This window comes from Ailuropoda melanoleuca, chromosome 10 (assembly GCF_002007445.2).
Source record: "Ailuropoda melanoleuca isolate Jingjing chromosome 10, ASM200744v2, whole genome shotgun sequence".
Lineage (NCBI taxonomy): Eukaryota > Metazoa > Chordata > Mammalia > Carnivora > Ursidae > Ailuropoda > Ailuropoda melanoleuca.
In genome coordinates, this window is record NC_048227.1 from 78,767,273 (window position 1) to 78,788,639 (window position 21,367).

Genomic DNA, 21,367 nt, shown 5'->3' on the forward strand with positions numbered 1-21,367 from the left:
AAACATGGGCACCCTCAGTTCACTGAGTTCAAAATTTCTCATATCCTTCAGAGTTCAGGAGGATTTTAGTAGAGTCTGCAAACTGTTCTTAGTTTGGTTAAGAAACTTCTCCCCTGTGGATTCTTGGTAAACCTCCGTCTCTCAACTAACAGAGACAAAAAGTGTTTTTCTTCTCTACCGTGTCTCCTATTTTACTTGTTGTCATCTGGGTGAAAGGTACTTCTGTACTGTTTTTATCCAGCAGAGAGGAAAAGCCCCATCCTAGGCTGTTGTTTTGCAAGGAGAGAACATTTTCTGTGTCACAGAGGTTGGTGGAGACTAGTAAAATCAGTAAAGTTTCAGAGCTTGCATGAGGAAGACAGATATTTACATCATTAAATCCACAGCTTGCTTTCTGATACATTGTTTTGTGGCCTGGCTAAATTATTGATAGTGATTTCAGGAGGGATCAAAATGCCAGGAAGAAGATATTAAATAAAGCATTTTTTTTTCTGTTTCTGTTTTATAATCCCAAAGGCAAAGGTGAATTCTAATTTTATTCCCACACACATTGCCTTTTACAAAAAGATTTCCATTTTACACCTTTGAGGGACCTTAGTTTAGGATGTCTCTATAGAGTCCGGTTTCTTTACTTTGGAAAACCTGAATATATTACTGCAGTACAAAGCTCTCACCCTGCTGTCCACCCTCACAGGGTGCCATGGAATTCACGGCGACAAGAATGTTTTGGAATGCTGGCAAAGGAGCAAAAACAGTGTGTCCTCCCCACACATTTAGAAAAATAAAGGTACGGAGGACATGGCGTACTTCTTATTAAAGGCTTTGAAAAACACCACACCTCAGTAAACATTCCTCAGGAGCTGAGGAAACACTCTGGTCAATGGCTTACCTCAGCTCCCTTAATTCTGTTTTAGTGAAGCGGACAATAGCACAGACACAATGCCAGCTTGGAGGAGGGAGAGCCAAGCCAAGGACATGCAGGCACACTCTTGTCCTGCTTCAGGCAGTTCGTGTTGTCATCCCAAGACGTGTTTGGGATTTGCTGAACACCCATCATTTGGTAACCAAGCCTTGGTGCTTTCTTCTGTCCCTGAACGAGACACTTTACTTTGCAACTTCCTCCTTTTTGGCCTTCAGAGCTCCTGGTGAGGCTCCCTTCGGAGCTCCGCGTAGGCCAGCCCCAGCACAACTGCCTCTGACGTTAGTTTATTTACCCCCCGCCCCTCGTTCGAAAATGCAAGTATCATCTTCTGTGACAGTAACCAGAGAGAAGCAAATATTCAGCTTATGGTCAGATTGCATACTGTCATTCCCTTTTGCTTCCTACATGTTTAACCTGAAGTAGGAATATCTTTTCCACCAGGAGGGAAATGATGAGGGAAATGATCTACTAGGAACGTTCCCATCATTTTTGAAAAGACAGGCAACATGCTAGATTCATTCCCATGACAGAGGTTAAGTACTAAACTGGCTTCCCTTCTTAGTTTGTGAACCAAATTTTCTCTCCTGATGCCATTTTCCTGAATCACTAGCAAACTATTCACCTCGCGCCAGCCCCTTTAAACAACCCTCAACTCCCAGAGTGGTCTATGCTGGAGTTTTGTAAAAAGCCAGCGAGAGCCCCCTCTTCAGGTTTCTCCAGGGTGGTGGTTCCCTAAGACACAGCTCCACTGACATAGGAAATCAGAAATATATGTGAGCTACAAAAAAGACAGACGCATGGGCCTCATTCTGAAGCTTCTCATTCAGTGTGTGTATTGGTAAGGACCCAGTGTTAGTGATTTCTTAATGCTCAGGTCATTCCTAATTCACAGCAGGTTTGTTAACCAGCAATTTAGACCACTACTTCTGGTTATCTACTCCCCATCTCATTTCTCATTTCCCTGTTTTATGATTCCTGTACATATCTCAGCTTACCCGCTCTTGTCACTTTCATCGATGACATTTTTTCAGATTTGCCACCCCAGTGTCAGCCTCTGGCCCCACTCCAGACCATAGCTCTTGCTTACTGCTGTTCTGGTTTTCCTCTCTCAGCCCTCCTAGCCCTTACTTGGGCACCCTCCTGCCAGGAAAAGAATAATCAGACTACGAGCACCTAGCAGTGCAGGGTCTCCAAAGCACAGTCCCAGGGCAATTGCTTGATTTGCTACCCTTAAAAGACTTTATGCAAGAGCTTTATCAAAATGACTGTGAGTGATACATAAAAAATAATTAAGTAAGGACATCGCCACCTTCAACTTTGGGTTGCAAAAAATGCATTGCCCCTGGCTGTGTCTTTACTCCAGCTTTGTTCTTCTGTCTTCTAGGGTAAATATATATATGGAGAATGTAGGCTAGTAGTAACTCTAAGCAGCTGTCATGCTCTGAAGGAGGGCATGCAAAGCAGGCAAAGTGAAGAATTATCTGTGGTTATATGAAGCATAGTTCCAAAAGATTTGACCATGCTGGGGATTGCTAAAAAGGAATAGCAAGATAGAGACTAAACTTAAGGTAACGATACAGTAATTAAAAAAAGATTAAGAATAAGAATCGGCCAAAGCAAGCTGAAATATATAATACTTTGGAATTGCAGGCTACGGTTGTATTGCAAAATGCCTAAAGTGTATTGGTAACTTTGCTTATATATAAAGAGAGCTAATTCTCAAGATGGAAGTTTAGCTAGAAAACAAAAGCATTTGGGTAGAAACTAACATATAGTCAGTATACTGAAACAGATTGTAAATAATTGGGAAAAAAATCCTACCTGTGAAAGTTTATCCTGTGCATATTTCCCAAAGAAGGCTCTTTGAAGCTCAGAAATTCCATTGAGAAAAATTCCAGGCTGATATTCTGCAGCTAGAAGGGGAGCACATTTATTAAAAGTCTACTTGGTCAAAGATCGTGAATGACCTTGGACAGGGACGATGTACTATGAGCCCAACAGTATTCTTTTTTGGCAGGGTCAGATCGTCTGCCTTTTCTGCCAGTTTCCTACCTCTTTCTCAGTTCTAAATAATGATGTTATATCCTTCGCCAACTCTCTTACAGGGTATATTGTATATTTTTGTGTTTGAATATAATTTTACAAATTGACATATAACATACAAAAATGCACAAACCTTGAGTATGTACCTTAATGACTTATTACAAAGTAAACACATGTAATCACCACCCAATCAATAGAATATTATCAGCATCTTACAGTTCCCCACTATGTCCCCAAACACTACCCAAACTACCTCTTTTTTTTTTTTAAGATTTTATTTATTTATTCAACAGAGATAGAGACAGCCAGCGAGAGAGGGAACACAAGCAGGCGGAGTGGGAGAGGAAGAAGCAGGCTCATAGCAGAGGAGCCTGATGTGGGGCTCGATCCCATAACGCCGGGATCACGCCCTGAGCCGAAGGCAGACGCCCAACCGCTGTGCCACCCAGGCGCCCCCAAACTGCCTCTTAATGCCATAGATTAGTTTTACCTGTTTTTGAACGTTATATACATGCAATGACTGACTTCTTCCACTTAATATTGTGTTAGATTTGGCGATGCTATTGGGTGTACCAAACAGCTTGTTTGATTATTTTAAATAAAGAATATTCTGTTAAAAGAAGATAGTCTAAGGTGCTGTTAAGGACAAACTATAGCAAGTATAGACAGCACTTTACTTACACCTAACTTCATTTTCACATGTACTTTATCTGCCTGACTTTTACTGGTGCTTTTTAGCCTTTATGTTGAATCAAATATACAGGGTATCCAGAATGAGGCCCATACCATAGGTATATGGGAAAATCATTTTCAGTAACTGACTGTGTCTGTGTAATGACCACCCACAGAAACTCAGAATATTATCAACACCTATGAAAGTCTTCTTTTTGCCATCTCCTATTCACTGCTAACCCCCAAAATAATTACTATCTGGATTTCAAAAAACATAAATTAGTTTTGCCTACTTTTATATTTTGTGAAAGTGACATATGAAATATAATTTTGGGGGGGTCTAGCTTTGTTCCTCTAATATTATGTTTGTGAAAGGCACCCAGATGTTGGCATATAGTTATGGAACACTAATTGTCATCTCTGTGTGGTGTTCCATTATATGAATATAACATAATTTATCCACATATATATGCCTTTTCACTCTCTGTCTTTTGATGAACAGGTGTTTCTAATTTTAATGTAATCTAGTTTATCAACTGTTTAAGACTAGTGCTTTATGAGCTCTGTTTAAGGAATCATTACCTTCCCCCAAATCATGAATTATTATCTTTTCTTCTAGAAGCTTTATTATTTTACATTTTGTGTTTAGCTCTACAGTATACCTAGATTTGATCTTAGTGTGTGATATGAAGTAGGAGTCACATTTTACTTTCTTTTTCTATGTGCATATCCAGAGGACCCAGCATCATTTACAGAGATATGGTGCATTGCCCTCTGCCTGGCAATGTTGTCTTTACCAAAACATAGTGTTCACATAGGTGTGCTTATTTCTCGACCCTCTAGTCTGTTCCATTGGTTTACTTTGTCTGTCAATACATTTTGTCTTTATTACTGTTGCTTTATAATAAGTCTTAATATCTGGTAAAGTGAGCCCTCCAACTTTATTCTTTTCCTAGAATATCCTGGCTATTCTTGGCCCTTTACCTTTCCATGTAACTAGTGTATCAATATCTGGATCCTCTGTGGAACTATTTCTGTTGTCTGTCTTATTTTTTTTTCTTCTTCTTGGTTTTCTGTCAAAATTATTCAATGGCTTACCATTATCCAGAGGATAAAGTCCAAGTTTCTTATCATACCATAAAAGTTGTGTTTTGCATTTCCATGATTACTAGTGAGGCAATCAAATAGTCATGTTTCTTGGATATTCAGATATTCACTTTTGTACTATGCCTATTCACATCTGTTGACCACGTTTAAAATTTGACTGTCTGTCTTTTCTGGTTTACGAGAGTTCTTTTTTTTCCCACTAGAGACAGATAGTTATCTTTACGTCGTTCTCGCTTCTGGTACTTATCTTTACGTCGTTCTCGCTTCTGGTTACTGACCAATCTTCATTTCTCAGTTTGAAGTCTAGGAACATTAAACTACTTATGGGATAACCATACACTCGTTACTTTGGTTCTTCTGCTGCCTTTAACTGCAGTGCCCATCCCCTTCCTTCTTAAACCAGCCAACTCCTACTCATCGTGCAAAATTTAGTTTAGACCTGATTTCCTTTCAGAATTTCTTCCCTGGGGCCCTTCTGTTAGAATGGCTTCTATACCACTCTATGCTTGTCTCTGTCTTGGAATTTACCTTACAATATCTGAAGTTATCTTTTTATGTATCTGCCCATTTTATGCATCTTTTTCATGTCTGTGCACCATAACCTTGCACAGTTTCTGACTCGTGTTAAGTATTAAGTCACTCAACATTGATGGCAATCTCCAGTCTAGACAGTTCTTGCCCAAGAGCAGCTGCTAAACAACTTGAAGACTTGTTTGTGTATTTATTGCAGCAGCTTTCATGTTTGACACTAACTTTTGCATCTAGAACGAGTGAGTGGATGATACCTAATAATAACATGGGAAACTTTGTCATGCGGAAGGATTCTGATTTTCTAAGGAAGCTTGGGCCAGAAGTCCAAGGGGAGACTTCTCACTTCAGGACATGTAGCAACTTCCTCTTTCTGGCCCTCAGAGTTTCTGATCAGATTCCCTTCTTATATCCACATAGGCTAATCTAATTCCAGTTGCCCCTGTAAAGATGCTGGGGCTGTAAGTTCATGTGGAGACTCCCCGCGTGGAGAGAATTAGTGCTCGGCTGCCTCAAAACACTATACCTCTTTAAGGGATTGCCAGGCAGGAGAAATGCTTCAACCAACATCTAATTACTAATGGAAATGAAAGGAATAACTTAACCTCCCACTCTTACATCATTCAAACAACACCCAACATGTTTACATACTCCTCTAAATCTCCTTTACGTAAATAATTTATATAATCTTTCGTCAGCCTCAGTGGACTGGGTTAAAATCCTACATAGGTAAGAACAGACTGTTTCTGATGACTTTGATATCTATGAGATATAATATCTTCCTTCTCTGTGGCTATACTTCTGAGCATAAGTGACATTTAGCCTGGGTGGTAGGCGGGGCGGATCAAGTGGGAATACGTTGTGCTGCCAACCAGAAGCCGTTGCTTCTTGTAGTTAAATTGGATTCTCCCTAAGAAGTGTTTCATTGAAATGTTTGCTTCAAAATGACTCTGTTCTGCTGCAGTGAGGAGAGACTTCCAGTTAAAACATTTAATTAGTCCCCAATTTAGTCGGCCAGAGTGATCAGTCAGCCTGTGTTTTGGAACCTGAGTTTGTACATTCCTTGGGATTGGTGAGTCTTGCCCAGCGGATGTGGTCAACTGTGAATAGTTTGTATGCAGTTCACATCACAGAACAGATTTTTTTCTCCGGCCCCTTGAAGGAAAGCTAGAAAGGGAATAGGAGAAAGTGGGCAATATAGAGATAATACTTCTCTGTCTTCTCCTTAACCTGCCCACGGAAGCATATAGTAAGGGTATCTCTAGTCTTAGAAGTTGCAGATGCTGGGAAGAGGACATGGAACGAAAGTGAGCAGGACTCTGGTTTAAACTGGTTAGATTGTTTTCACTACCTTTCGGGGTAATCAAGATCTAGGTAGTGCCTTTAGACATACTACATTTTAAGTCAATATTTTTTAGCTAATACAAATAAATTGCTCTACCAGCATTGATGTGTGTATGTGAATTTGTGTGCTGTATGTCTGTAAATAATTCAATCCTCAGTCCAGCTAACCTTCTTGTTTATTTCCATAGTATGAATCTAACCTGCTTTTTCTGTCTATACTAGATGACAGGAAGTTCTGACCCAAATTCTTTACAATCGTAATAAATTAGCCTAATGAGTTTTTAATACCTTGCTGAGAGAATACCTTCACCCTTTCTAAGTTCCTTCTAGCCAAGGGTACATTGAGAAGATGAGCTCTTTCCTTCCAGCCCAGCTCTTTCTCCTTCACAGAACACCAATCCTATCTGTCGTATCTCTAATCCTGGCATTTAATGTTCTACAAATAGCAAATAGCATAGATTCCTGCATTGTCCATGACATTTCACATGACTCTGCTTTTGACTATGCCCTTTACTTACCCGAAATGCCCTTCCCCCTGTCATCATCTGTATAACAACAATTCAAATGTGATTCTTCCAGGTAGACATCCCGGAAATCTCCAGTTCGGCTAATGGCCTTTCCTCTGAGTTCCCGTCTGCTGTCATGATCAACACAGTGAATGGTGCAGGAAGATCTCCATATGTGTGAGTGAATGCATGATATTCCCAACCTACGTTGATTCTCTTTAGTGTATCTCTGTTTACTAGACTATGAGCATTTTGAGATCAGGGACTCTATTTTATTCATGTTGTTCATATTTGTATTCCTGGAGTCCAGCCAAAAGCCTGAATGGAGTATGGAGGGTGCTCAGTAATTGTTTGATAAGAAAACTGATGGGAAACATTTTAATACGTTGAGAACAGTTGGAACTGGGCCTCTTCCAGAAGGCAACACAGTTTCTTTGAACTATCTCCCCATGTCCTCATTCTTTAAGATGCTGAAGGAAGCTAAAAGCCCACAGATGCATGTGTTGCCATGTATCACTACTCCTGTCCTCCTCCTCCTGCCTCAAGCTATTCAGCTGGTGAAAGGGGAAAATGCCGGTGATTTACAAAGGATTTTTGCCAGTAGATACAGCTTCTTAGAACTTCAGGATACTAATTGACATGATCTGATAAAACATGAGTGTGAAGAAAGTTTTCATGAGCAATAAATCATAGAAGGAAATTTTGCTAATGTCAAAAATTCATGAGGGAGAATTAGAACAGAAATAGAAGGTAAATGAATGCTACTGATCAGTGAATCATTTGGACAGAATCATAAGGGTCCACAACTAACTATGTTTTCTTTTCACATCTCTGTTTTTGATGCGCACAAGTGAGTTAAAGCAGGGATGAGGAAAACATATGTGGGCTAACCAGCTAAATGCTACCTAATTGCTTTGATTCATAGGCCTCATTCACTTAAGGCTTATTTTCATAAAATAAGCTTTGTGAGCTTTGTAGTTGGCAGAGTGCTTGAGTTCAGTGTAAAAGATAACATTCTTGGAAAGCTTTTTGAGATATTTTAGTCTCTGTTTCAGAAATTAATATGAATAAAAATGAGAATGCTTTATCTGGGAGAACATAATACCTCTGAAAGTATATGTATTTAAATGATCTGGAAATAAGTTTCTTTGTTCTTAATCTTTCTGCAAAACAGTAAGAATTTTGTTCCTTTGGGTTCTAAAGCATGATATTCTACTTACTGTCAGATACCCAAGACAGCATCAGAACCTGCGACCCATGGAAAATAAGCATGGGAGTGGAGAGTTAAAACCAAAAGCAAAATAGCTGAAAACAAAACAAAACGCAAGTACTTTGAAAGAATATGCCCTCTGGGAAAAATAAGAGCCAAATGAAAATAAGCTGCTAAGATCCCCCATATAGTGCGGTGGGTGCATAATAGGAACTGACCAAATAAATGATCTCATCAGATTTTTGACATCTTGGTTTTCTGGGTTATTATAGTGGCTTGCCTACCATTATTCCGAAGAAAACAATCTTACTTTTCACTTACTTGCATGGGAAGGAAGCACAATTATTCAGACGTGGGGAATATCTTTGCAGAAGCTTGAAAGTAGATACATCAAAATATCCAAGACTGCTGAATATGCTGAGAAAGAAAGAGTTGTGTTTCAGTCAGTACAAGTTTTGGCAAGTCTGTCAGTTCCCACAGTTACAACACAGATCCCAGGTTTTGACTTGTGCTTCAGTAAATTCACACTCACATCATACTGTTAATAGGCATGAGCTGAAAAACAAGACCGTCAAATAGAATATAAGTTGGCCTGATCTTCAGTAAACTTGAATTATTTTTTTAGATTTATTGCTGATGCACTCAAATGTTGTGCCTAGTGTTTAAATATATGGAATTGACATGGTAGTAATAATACTGGCCATCTGGTTTAAAAGATTGCTATAGTTTCTGAAATTTTCTCCAAGAAATACTGTTTATGGACACCATTTAAATAGAATAAAAATAAGATTACTTTCACTCATTTTGGTAACTGTTGTAAATGGCACACTTAAAAATGTACTCCAGGCGCTCATAATCTGATGACAAAGGACACCATATAATATCACTGAGTTTAGAGAGTATATTTTATATCTCTATGCTCTGAAATAGTACCCCTTGGATTGTTGCCTCCCTCCATATGCCCTTTTCCCATTTTCCCACTCCACTTTTGGTCTTGCAGCTTTGGAAAAGAACCCTTCTTGCATTATTTCACATAAGGCTTCTATGCCCCCACCTTCTGGGAAGTGCTGGCAAAATCAAAACTCTTGTACTCTTTTATCTCCCTGTGTAAACGTTGCTGAGAGCTCTGGCACATCCTTTGAGTTTCCTAAAAGCCATGGAAGGTTGTTTATGTATCTGTGGTCACTGTGCTTAGAGATAGTGTGCCGTACTGATGGTCTTTGTCATATGAGGGGGTGAAAGGGGTCATACCAGTAGGATGAGAGGATCTAGCATTTTCTACTGACTTTGCCTAATTATGGGAACAGTCCTTGATTTTTCAGTGGTACTCCTGGAGCACCTTCCTTCATTTTGTTCAAATTGCTTTATATTGTTCAAATTGATCCACTCTGCCTGTTGCCAGCCATGTTGGTTAGCTTTCATGCGTTCACTGCCTAAATGTAATGGTTCTTAAATGTGGAGCCTCAATATCCCTTTATAACCTTAAAAGTTGTTGAGAACCCCAAAGTGCTTTTGTTTATGTGGGTTATATCTATTGCTATTATATCTATTGATATTAGATCAATAGAAGAGAGCTGGATACTCATCTGCATCTGTATTCAATCTGTTGTGATATGTTACTTTGAATTAAAGTATATACAGAAAATCTGCCCTCACACAAATATGTGGATGGAAAAAGGGAGGGGTATTTGATCTTTTTAATTTATTTTTTAAAAGATTTTATTTATTTTAAGAGAGAGAGAGAGCATGTGGGGGGAGGAGCAGAGGGAGAAGGACAAGCAGACTCCATGCTGAGCACAGAGTCCCACGCGAGGCTCAGTCCCAGGACCCTGAGGTCATGACCTGAGCCAAAATCAAGAATCAGATGCCTAACTGACTGAGCCACCCAGATACCCCAGTGGATGGGTATTTTAATAGTGCTTTTAGATAGTCATGGATATTCTTCTCTGATACTGTATCAAAAATCAAGAAGGGGTAATTTCTTACAAGTAACAATGTGAGATCTTAAACCCCATCAATGAATTTTCATACTCTTACTTTAAAATCTGTCCTGTATTTTGACTATGTCTTTTATTTTCCAGAATCACACATGTATCATTTGGAACATGTTAGTTAATGGAGTTATGTAGATCTTACAAATATTGACATGTTTCATTATTTTATTTATAAATATAAGTATATTAAATTATATATAAATGTTATTTAAATATTATATTTTAAAATATTAAATATTATGTTAAAATATATATCACATATGTATCTTGCCTTTGTTAATATCACCACCCATCTCATCAGAAGTCTTATTGTGTTGGGAAGTGTCAAACTCAAAGTGACCAATTTAAATTTACAAAAATCCTAATCTTCACCTTCACTCTGATTTTATCATTGGTATCAAAAACCGTCAGTTGTTTTCCCTGAGGATCACTTCAGTTCATTTTTGAGCAAGTGTCTGATAAATGCCCGGGTGTGAATGACTATAGCTTGTCTGCCAGTCATTTTTTAAATGAAAATCATGTTCCCTGACTCTGACTCAAAAAGATCACAAACGTTTTTCCTGAAGACAGCCAGCATATTTTAGCAAGAAGTGCTTTACGCGTATTTCCCATTTCATATGTAGTATTAAAAAGATATGACTAAAAGGTTTAGATTTAATAACATTTAGTTCTTTTTATGTTTCATCAAAAATATTACCACAAAGCTAGATTTTTTAAAAAACGGCAAGTGCACAGCAGTGAAGATAGAATCATTACTAGCGTAGTTTGAATCCGCTGCCTTTGAGTCCTGCTAAAGCACAAGGACCTTTGACCCGGTAGTTTTTACACTATGAGTACGTTAGCACAATGTAAGAAGCAAATAATATGGATATTATAATGAAAATAATTTGTACATTGCAGACCCTTGAAAGGGTGTCCAGAAACTTAGGGGTCTGGAAACCACATTTTGAGGACTGGTGCCTTATCTTTTTTTTTTTTCTTTTTAAGATTTATTGATTTGAGAGAGAGAGAGATTGCACACAAGCAGGGGGTGGGACAGAGGGAGAGGGAGAGAGAATCTCAAGATGACTCCCTGCTGAGCATGGAGCCTGACCTGGGGCTTGATCTCACTACCCTGAGATCACTGACCTGAGCTGAAACCAAGAGCCAGAGGCTTAACTGCCTCCTGCACCAGGCACCCCCCTAAAGGTATCCTTTGGTGTGACTGTGTTTTTGACTTCCTCTTTCACTTGCTTTTGAGTAACATAGCAGCTATTCAGAGGTAGTTTCTCTCATCCTTGCTGCCGGCCATTTTTCTAGATGCCAAGACAACGTTGGTTACTATTGCCATGTTACTTGGAATCAGTACTGTCCATTTGCATGGTTGATGAATAACTTCAAAAATCATGGAAGTAAGGATTATGTTTAAGGTTGTAGGAATTTAATGGGAAGATATATGTGAAGTACTTACCCCAGGCAGGGCCTGACACATTAAGACAATAAAGTGTCTTTTATCCAGTGGCTTTCAAGAAACATGTATTGGACTAAAGAGTGGATTTGTTACTCCATTAGTCTCTCTTCTACTCATGTCTATCCAGCTGCAGATATTGAAGTCCACTAGCTTTAGACCAGGTGACCAGGCCACTCTTACTTTCATTCAATCTGTATCCAGTGTGTCTGAAGAGAGCTGTTTGCTCAGAATTCACAACTTAGTTTTGCATTAGTTTTTAAATTGTAGTTCTATCCTATTCTCTGTGTCCTACCTATACTCTAGGTATAGCCCTACCTTAAATCTCAGCCTGCTTTGCTATGACCCTGATGCCTCTACCTACCTTTCTAATACCCACTGCTATTAGTTCTCCAGATCTATTGGACCTCCAGGACAAGAATACTGTCCTCACCTATTCCTATGTACTGCCTGCTGACACCTCTGCTGTTCTAGTTACCCACTAGGAGGTCAGCATTCCTGAGTATTGATATCTGCCTGGATGTTGCTTGTTTGGACACAGATTTGTTCTGGCCACCCCACCCATTCTGGGGGCAGCTATAAAAGATAGATTGGGGCATCTGGGTGGCTCCATTAGTTAAGCATCTGCCTAAGGCTCAGGTCATGATCTCCTGGTCCCAGGATCAAGCCCCGAGTTGGGTTTCCTGCTGGCACGGAGCCTGCTTCTACCTTTCCCCCCAACTTGTGCTCTCTCTTGCTGTCTCTGCCTCTCTCTCTCTCAAGTAAATAAATAAAATCTTTAAAAAAATAGATTGGTTTCTGTGAGCCTAACCCCACTACTTCCCCATTTATTTACTTCCCCACTGGTCTCTTCACGTTAGTTAGGAACCTACAAGTCATCTTTTTATTTTGCCTTCACCATCATCATCTTCATCATCATTTTTGTCAACATTATAAGCAGTTCTTAGAAAAGCCCTTGGTGACTCTGAGCTAATTTTTCTCCTGAACCCCCAAATGACCTGATGAATCTTAACTCTAATAAATCCCTTGCTTCTCATACTCTCCTTTCTGTTATTAGATATCACAGATGTTTGGAAAAATCTCAATTTGAGCATAAAGAAGGGCAAGACTAGTCGGTGAGACCAGTTATGAGGCTCTTCAAGGAATCTAGGTTAGAGATCCTAGTGGCCAACACTAGGGAAGGCAATGGTGTTGTACACAGATGGAAAAGCTAAGACAATAAGTGAGGTAAAATCAGTAGGTCTTAACTAATGTGTGGGTTAAAATGGAGATGACATTTTTCTCTCCAGTCTGGACTCCTGGTGGACTAATTCAGTGGCTCCACTGAAAATAGAACTATAGAGCATTAAGCTGTTGGGGGAAGATGATGGGATCAGGGTCAAGGTATCTGTGGGATATCCAAGAGCAGTAAGATAATTGATAATATGTACTTTGTGCTCTAGATACTGGATTTGACTGGAAGTATATTGAAGTCATCAGCATATAAATCATAACTGAAACATGTAGAAGGAGAGCATTTTTGAGAGAGATAATTTAATGGAAAAGATGAGAGAGCCTAGAACTGAGCATGGAAGTACACGAAATTTAATGGACATTCAGAAATATTAGGCCACAGAGACACAGAGGTAGCATGGTCAACCCTCTTTCAATAAATGTTATTGGTAAATCACTAAGCATTCAATCTTTATCAAACCTTGTAAAAGACCCTCAAGGGGGAAAAAAAACCCTGAAAATTAAAATGAGGTAGAACAGAATTTATAGGATTTTTGTGACCCACACTGATCTATATTTTGAAGCCATTTCAGTATTTCTAGGCTTTTATCAGAAAAAGAACGTCTCATTTGGAATTGATATTAAACAGGGTTAAGGATAAAGAGAAGGCTATGAAAGCTAACAGTACAAAGGGTCCAAAAGAGGGAATAATAATGAGACCATGGAGATGGCAAGTTATTTTACACTCTTTGGAAAGAGACAGGTGAGACTGGTTAATGGGTTGTCAAGGAGAGCTGGCTGCCTTTGGCAGTCTGGGATCCCTCTTACCTATAGAAGGAGGTAGGATGGGTGCGATGGTTTAGAGAGATAGGGCTGAACAGGCTGGGAACCCTTTGCCATAGTAATTGCAACATCTTAGTAGAGCTCCCTTTGGTCGTTAGCCTCAACATTTCTTGACTCATTCTCAGTACTGGGACTATTGAGGGAGAGACTTTTTGTTTGCTGAACTCCGTCTGCCACTTCCTAAACTCAAACAGACTACTGATATTACCCGTCTTTGCAGACAAATTAGACCACACCAGTGAGAGCAAAAATAAAATCTCACAGTGTTTATAATAAGGATAACATAATGGAATTGGCTTGGCTGGAATGATGATGTCATAATAATGATAGTTCTCATTTGAGTGTTTCTAGATGCCAAGCCCCAGGGCAAGTACTTTATTGCATTCTCTCATTAAGTCCTTGTAGTCCTGCACATAATCTTCGCTTCTAAGGAAGAACAGACCCCAAACTTACATATTCAAATACATTCATTTTGAATGTTGATTGTCCTTACATGTATATGTCAAGGTAATTAATATTGAATTTGTCTAGGCTTTAATTTGTTTGGTTGCATCTATCTGCAGTTGTCAGCTTTCATGTCAAAGCCTAAAACTTTAGTTTGCGGTTGACGGTCAGAGATGACTTTCCTTTTAGTTTAGTTTGGGAAAACAGTACTCCTCTAAACCTATTTGAACCCCATCCCAAACTTCATTTCTTTAAAAGCCTTGTACTTTGACATTAAAGTATTTTGAGTCTGGCTATTTTGAAAACATTTGTGATTCTATAATGAAAAATCACTAAGGAGTCACCAAGTCAGCATTCTTATAGTGGCAATTTCTGTTACATTTCTTCAGTCGTAAAGGTTTAGCTCCTAGGAGAAAAAAACTATTGTTCTTTTCCTTTATTGCATAAACTTGTCAAACTCAGAGAGATACATTTAAAAAATGGTTAGTACTATTGGTAAACTACATGGGTTTCTATTTACAGCTTTTTATTTTAAAGAGCTGTAATATTTATGGTTTTGTTTTGGATTCCTTTATATATTACTTAAAAAAAAAAAGCTAAACAACGGTGTTGCCTAATCAAAATTAACAAGAGTGAACATGACTTGGCTGGATTAAATCTTTGAGATCCATCTCTGTTTCCACAAGTTTCTCCATTTTCATCCAGCGTGTGCTCCTTTTCTCATAGGCTAGTCCTCATGATTTATCTGTGAACCTACCCAGCCTTCTTCAGATGTCTGAGAGGAAGGGGCAGGATAAAATTGTTATCCTGTGCAAGGACAGCGGTATACTATCCCTAAGACCAGAATTGATGGATATCTCCAATAAATAAAATGACTTCTGAGGGACCAGTTTCTTTTTGATCTCCTCTTCTCAAGCTATGGAATGTGAGGCTTTTTGTTGGCTGTTTTTCACTCTTTATCCCACTAATACTGGTACCCTTATCCTTGCTTATTCTCCTGAGCAATATTCTCCATAACCACAGTTTCAAGGACTATACACTGATGACCTCTAAGTCTCCAAACATTTCTCATCTTTAGATCTTCCAGCTTGCCTACTGGACATCCTGCTGGATGAGCTTTATATAACTGAAATCCAACACGTGTCTATTGCCGAATACTGGTCATGCATAGGATAAAACTCCACAAAATTAGGCAGAAAATAGCCAGATGACTGAGAAGCTCTAAACTGAACAATTCCTAGAGCTCACATGTAATTCGTGATTGGGGTAAAGGATCGTCCATCTTCTCTGAAGCAGGTGTAGCAAATTTATCTAATCAGGCCATCAAGAGTCATGTGTTACCTGTCCACCGAGCATCAGTTCTAAAGGCAGAATATTGTGCTGTATGCATTTGAAAATGACAAGTCCCCACTCTACTTGTATTTCTCTTGGCCACTCTATCTGATCCTTCCTCTCCCATCTGAGCATAAATGGAGAAAAACAAAGATGGACAAGCTGAGTTGAGTTTCATGGTTAACTCTGAACTTCCTTCGAGTATCTAAGCAAAGTGCAAGTGGATGCAGTTTTGTGCGTACTTACCTCTACATGCCACGCCTCTCCAGCATCTCTAATCCTCGCCCATGCTGAGAGCCACGTGCAGCGTCATCCAGCTGGTGAGAATAAACAACTGTTCAGTGCTTTTGGCTTTCTGTGTGTGTGAGTCACGGAGGGGTGCTTGTTGGAGTGTAAAGAAAGGTAAACACATGGCAGCTCTCTAAAGCCTGTTTCTGGAAACCTAGCAGGAGGGAACAGATAACCATTGTTCTGAGCCTGTAAAGTGTTATGAGACTGCAGCGGGAAATGCATACTTAGGGAAGACCAAACTTTTGATGGATCAGAAATTGAAATGCTTGTAATTAAACTGGAATTAAACCAGTGGTGACAGAGGGTTTTTTGGGTGAAAGGATATAGAGGCAGGAGAGCAAGAAAACAGGACTTGAGATCAAGGAGTTGTCAAGTTCAGTTGGATCAGGCATTCTCATAAGAAAACAAAACAAAACACTGGATAAAATCTATTGCCCTTGGAATAGACTTGACCGTGTTCATGAAAAAAAAATATTGCTGAAGCCCTTTTGCTAGAAGTGAATCTACAACTGTATGCCTTCGTGGCAATGGCCGCCCTCATAATCCAATGTAGTACATACAATCACCAAATTCTAGTCTGCCAAGGAACACCATAATAACAGCTTTCTGTGGAAGCTTGTTCATGCCTTAAGCCTTTTTAGATTCTGCACGTCTGTAAAAAAGCTTGGGAAATAACCTAAATCCAGCACTGCATTCACATGCAAACAAAAGGCGTACTGCACTTCAGGCCCTGAATATCACAAACCCGGGATAAAGGAATTTTCTAAGGAAACACAGGTGCCCTTACTATGGATCCAAGCACACAGCCCCAGCACAGGACAACCTGGAACCATAGACATTCCTGCTGGGACAGACATTGTTCAGGCTCTGGGGAAATGTTCCTGCCTATCTTGGGCTCTGTGTCCTGGAAAAAAGTCATTCTATCTGGGTCTTTGTTGCTGTTGGAGAAAGAAACCACTTTGGAGCAAAGGCAGGCTTTGTACAGCAGAATCCCTTAAGTACGAGAAAATACATTGAGTGATTTATCAAGTCCCTCCTTGCGGATAATAGGAATACATATTCGTTCTTTCATAACGAAATGTGGCTTCCCGGTAGTGCTGAGCAGCCGTTGTGCTTGCTATTCTTTGTGTCCTGATTCTTGGTTCCAGAGGTACTCCCAGACTAGTATGGTATTTGTAGCAGTTGCATATGGTGGCTGTGGAACATTTTTCATAGTACTATGAATTTTTTAGTTTATAGAATATTTACTATATTACTATTAAATTTCTATACCCATTACATTACTCATCCAAGTATCATTGGACCATCAACAGAACACAATGTGCACAATAAAAATTAATGTGCTTGGGGCGCCTGGGTGGCACAGCGGTTAAGCGTCTGCCTTCGGCTCAGGGCGTGATCCCGGCGTTACGGGATCGAGCCCCACATCAGGCTCCTCCTCTATGAGCCTGCTTCTTCCTCTTCCACTCCCCCTGCTTGTGTTCCCTCTCTCGCTGGCTGTCTCTATCTCTGTCGAATAAATAAATAAAATCTTTAAAAAAAAAATTAATGTGCTTGTCTTTGTTAATTTGCTGACTTCCAGTCATATAAAAACCATAGATTTGGACATATTTCCAATTTTGTCATTGTGACTGACATATGTCAAAGTAAGAGAATAAAACATATTTTTTTACAGTGTGTTAGCTTGATTTATAACTTAAATACTGAGACATATGGTATGCTGGTCTCCAATTTTACTTTTTTTTTTTCATTTTATAGGTATTGAATTGTTTACCAATTGGTACAATAGGATTTTTTAATATGCAGAAAACATGAAAAAAGCATGGAACACTTCATGAATTCGTGTGTCATCCTTGTGCAGGGGCCATGCTAATCTTCTCTGTATCATTCCAATTTTGATATATGCGCTGCCAAAACGAGCACTCCAATTTTACTTTTTTTTTTAATCAAGATTTTATTTATGTATTTGTCAGAGAGAGAGAGCACAAGCAGGGGGAGTGGAAGGCAGAGGCAGAGGGAGAAGCAGGCTCCCCACTGAGCAAGGAACTTTGATCCCAGGACCCTGAGATCATGACCTGAGCCGAAGGCAGAAGCTTAGATGACTAAGCCACCCAGGCATCCCTCCAATTTTATTCTTATCTTGAGTCCCGCAACCCTTACTCCTGGGCCTGTCTGACCATCCTTGACCCAGCACTATGCAAGGGACCAGAGTTAGGTGACCTGGCTTATTCATAGTGACATTTCAACAAGGAAAAGAAGTTGTGTCATCTTAGCCTGAAAATATCTTACTATTCACTCAGAAAATATTGTTACATGCCTTTGGTTCTGTTGATGCAATTTCTTTTCTAAAGAGGATTTTCTCTTTCTGAAAAAAATCAGTCATTTTTATGTTCTGCCTTCTTACAAAGTTTTGTCACTGAAATTTCCATGCCATGAGTTGCAATACAGAACATGTGCAGAATAAATTCTGGTCTCATACAGAGAAAGATTTAGGGAAATCCTCACTTTTCAAAGGTCACTGCTTGCTGTCCATGACACCTTATAATAACTTCACTCCTCATTTAGTGTTGCATATGCATTGTGTGTGGGGATAATAAAATGGGATGTCAAATTAGTCTGTTTGCTGGTATATACACAGCATACACAAACATGTATAATATATAGATTTATAATGAATTTCCCTCTGTAAATAAACTATGATAAAGAGAGAGAAGAGATGTAACAAAATATGTTAAATCTACATTGGGAGCTGATATAGTGCTCAGGAAAATTTTTCTGTAATAGTACAAGTAACAGCCAACTATTAGGGAAAGTTGCCCAGAGTAGAGAGAAGATAGTGGTTTGTCTTCGAGGGCAAATGTCAAAGATGGGACCCCATCCTGAAAGAGAGCCCTACAGCTAGGATGGATAGTCTATGCCTCCTGCCACTCTTTTTTATTTAAATGCACCCCCACTAACAAGGGACCTGAACTTCCAGGTTCCAGGATGAGAGCCCCTACCCTCTCCTTTACATAGAGGCCCAGAACTATTTGGACCTCTCCTGCTGCTTGATTTTGTTCTTTGTTATTTCTTAACTAGTCTTAGGATAAGACTTAGGCCTTTTCTTCTGAAGAAAAGTTAAGGAATCTTGAGGAGCTCTTTGAAACCAAGCTCAATAAACCTTGCCCTTGAAACCATAATATCATTTCTAAAGATTGTTTCAGATGTGCTTTGGAAACGTAGGATAAACCACTTGGAAATGATAAACTTTAAGAGAGAATATACTACTTGGCTTTAAAATATATGTCTGGTTTTTCCTTAACGTGTCATGTGAAGCATATTTTGTCAGTAAAGTAAGTGAAGCCTGGTTTCTGATGAACTTAGTAGTGTTAGATTTATTCATAACATCCAAGATTTTTTAAAAAAGTGGTTTAAAATTAATTATATTTTGAGAAAAATTTGGCAGTTCACATCATTGTGAGATAATTATAAATACCTTCCTTTTTTTTTTTTTAAAGATTTTTTATTTATTTATTCGACAGAGATAGACACAGCCAGCGAGAGAGGGAACACAAGCAGGGGGAGTGGGAGAGGAAGAAGCAGGCTCATAGTGGAAGAGCCTGACGTGGGGCTCGATCCCATAACGCTGGGATCACGCCCTGAGCCGAAGGCAGACGCCCAACCGCTGTGCCACCCAGGCGCCCCTATAAATACCTTCCTTAAGTGTCTTATAAACCAGACCACTGATTTCCAGGATGCCATCTTCTGTGTAATAGAGAGAACACCATCTTCATTATTGTTTTCTTATTTCTCTTGTTTATTTATTTCATAAAGCCCTTTGTACTGAAAACCCCAATGTAGACTTGTCAAAGTGGAAATGGTCTTCAAATAAGTTATTTGTTACTGTTATGATTTCTTTCTCTTATTATAAATTTAGAATCATACCTAAAAATGAAAATCAATATGCATTTACATTATTTCCTCCTCTTCCAATTTCAACCTCATCCTCTATTTTCTCTACACCTTATGTCCTTTTCTCTTAAATTATAGTATACAGTCTCTTGTTTTCTGATTCTCAAATATGCTTGTATTTCTTGGGCTTATCTGTCCCAAGCTATTTTGTAGACATTTCTATTTATTTTACTTTTTTCAACTTGGTTTGATTCTCACACTCAGAACTCTTCTTCAAGGGTCCCTTGCTTTCTAGTTTCTTTATGTTAATGGAAATCTAGATAATTGCTTTATATGTTTGATTACTGGGCCCTCTGCCAATTCTATCCCTTCCATTCCTTGCCTCTTCACTCCTATAATCAATGTGTTTTTACTCATAACTTAAATAAGGCTATCACAGTTAATTAATCTGCTTGACCATTTGACTACCCGTTTGGTTCTTTTCCCCATTATCTACCCAAAACCACACCAGATTTGACAAACTGGGGGCTCCACCCAAAGAAATCTACCAGAGTACTTCTATATTTGCCTAACTTAAAAATCTTAATAGCCAATAAAAAATATTATTTTGTTTTCTAACTGCATGTCTAGATTGATCTCACCGATCTTCAAATTTTGTCATCTCTTTTCTCCAAAGTTATCTTCACCTTTTTTCTAAGTGAAAGTGATTATTCTAATCATACTCTTCTCAGACCATTCCTTTCCATGGCTCCATTTGGCTTTTGGAAATGAATCATGTGGACCTCTCATTCTTCTTTAATCCTCTCACATACTGTTCCAGTAAGCACATCCCTACTAAATTTTAATTGAGGCTCTTTTCCTTCATCTTGGGAATGGAATCAGGAGAAAAGAAGCTGCCCTCAAGTGCATTTTTATTTGGAAGACTTATTTTTCTTCCTTAAAGTGAGGCCTTATCCCAATTCACTTATTTCTCCTCCACTCCTTTATAAATTTTCCATGTGTCAGGCCTCCAGCCTAGACCAATACCACCACTCATCTATGGTTTCCAGAACTCCAGCTACTACCAGTGCAGAGCCCCAAGTGTCACAGATGCTGTGACTTATCTCCTGTTACACTGTTCCCTAGATGTTGATATATGCATATCTTATCTCTCCAGTTGGAGTGTAAATCCCTTTAGAATAAGAACTGAATGTTTCTATGATTTTCACACCAAATGCCATATCTAGTGGGTGATAAAATCCATTAAGAAAGTTGCGAGCCACACTAAAAATTGATCAAATATAAACAAAGAGAGGATATCCCAGTGAACTACTCATAGTAAGAATAAGAATTAGCCAAGATATGGAAACAACCAAGTTTCCATCAGTGGATGAATGGATAAAGAAAAAAATATATATGTATATATTTGATGGAATACTATTCAGCCACAAAGAAGGAAATCCTGACATTTGTGACAATATGGATGGACCTTGAGGCATTATGCTAAGTGAAATAAGTCAGATAGAGAAAGATAAATACTCTATGATCTCACTTATATGAGGTATCTAAAAAAAACAAAAAAAACTGAGCTCACAAATACAG

At 38.9% G+C, this 21,367-nt stretch overlaps 2 long non-coding RNA genes and 1 other non-coding gene across 4 annotated transcripts in view; 1 reads left to right on the plus strand and 2 right to left on the minus strand.

Moving 5' to 3' along the window:
• The window catches only part of LOC105239241, a 39,462-nt gene extending 23,518 nt beyond the window's left edge, over nt 1-15,944 (minus strand). Inside the window, exons 1-3 of one of the 2 annotated variants that reach the window (XR_004628133.1) lie at nt 15,851-15,944; nt 8,654-8,749; nt 2,744-2,835 (exon numbers count right to left, since the gene is read on the minus strand). This is a non-coding gene — a long non-coding RNA (uncharacterized LOC105239241). The remainder of the gene's footprint in view (nt 1-2,743; nt 2,836-8,653; nt 8,750-15,850) is intronic. The other variant, XR_002143475.2, reaches the window with a different exon arrangement.
• The window catches only part of LOC105239242, a 230,812-nt gene that overhangs the window by 143,746 nt on the left and 65,699 nt on the right, over nt 1-21,367 (plus strand). The window contains exon 2 of the long non-coding RNA XR_002143476.2: nt 7,196-7,299. This is a non-coding gene — a long non-coding RNA (uncharacterized LOC105239242). The remainder of the gene's footprint in view (nt 1-7,195; nt 7,300-21,367) is intronic.
• On the minus strand, nt 17,712-17,818 carry LOC117804283. Its single transcript, XR_004628623.1, has one exon. It is a non-coding gene; the product is annotated as a U6 spliceosomal RNA (small nuclear RNA).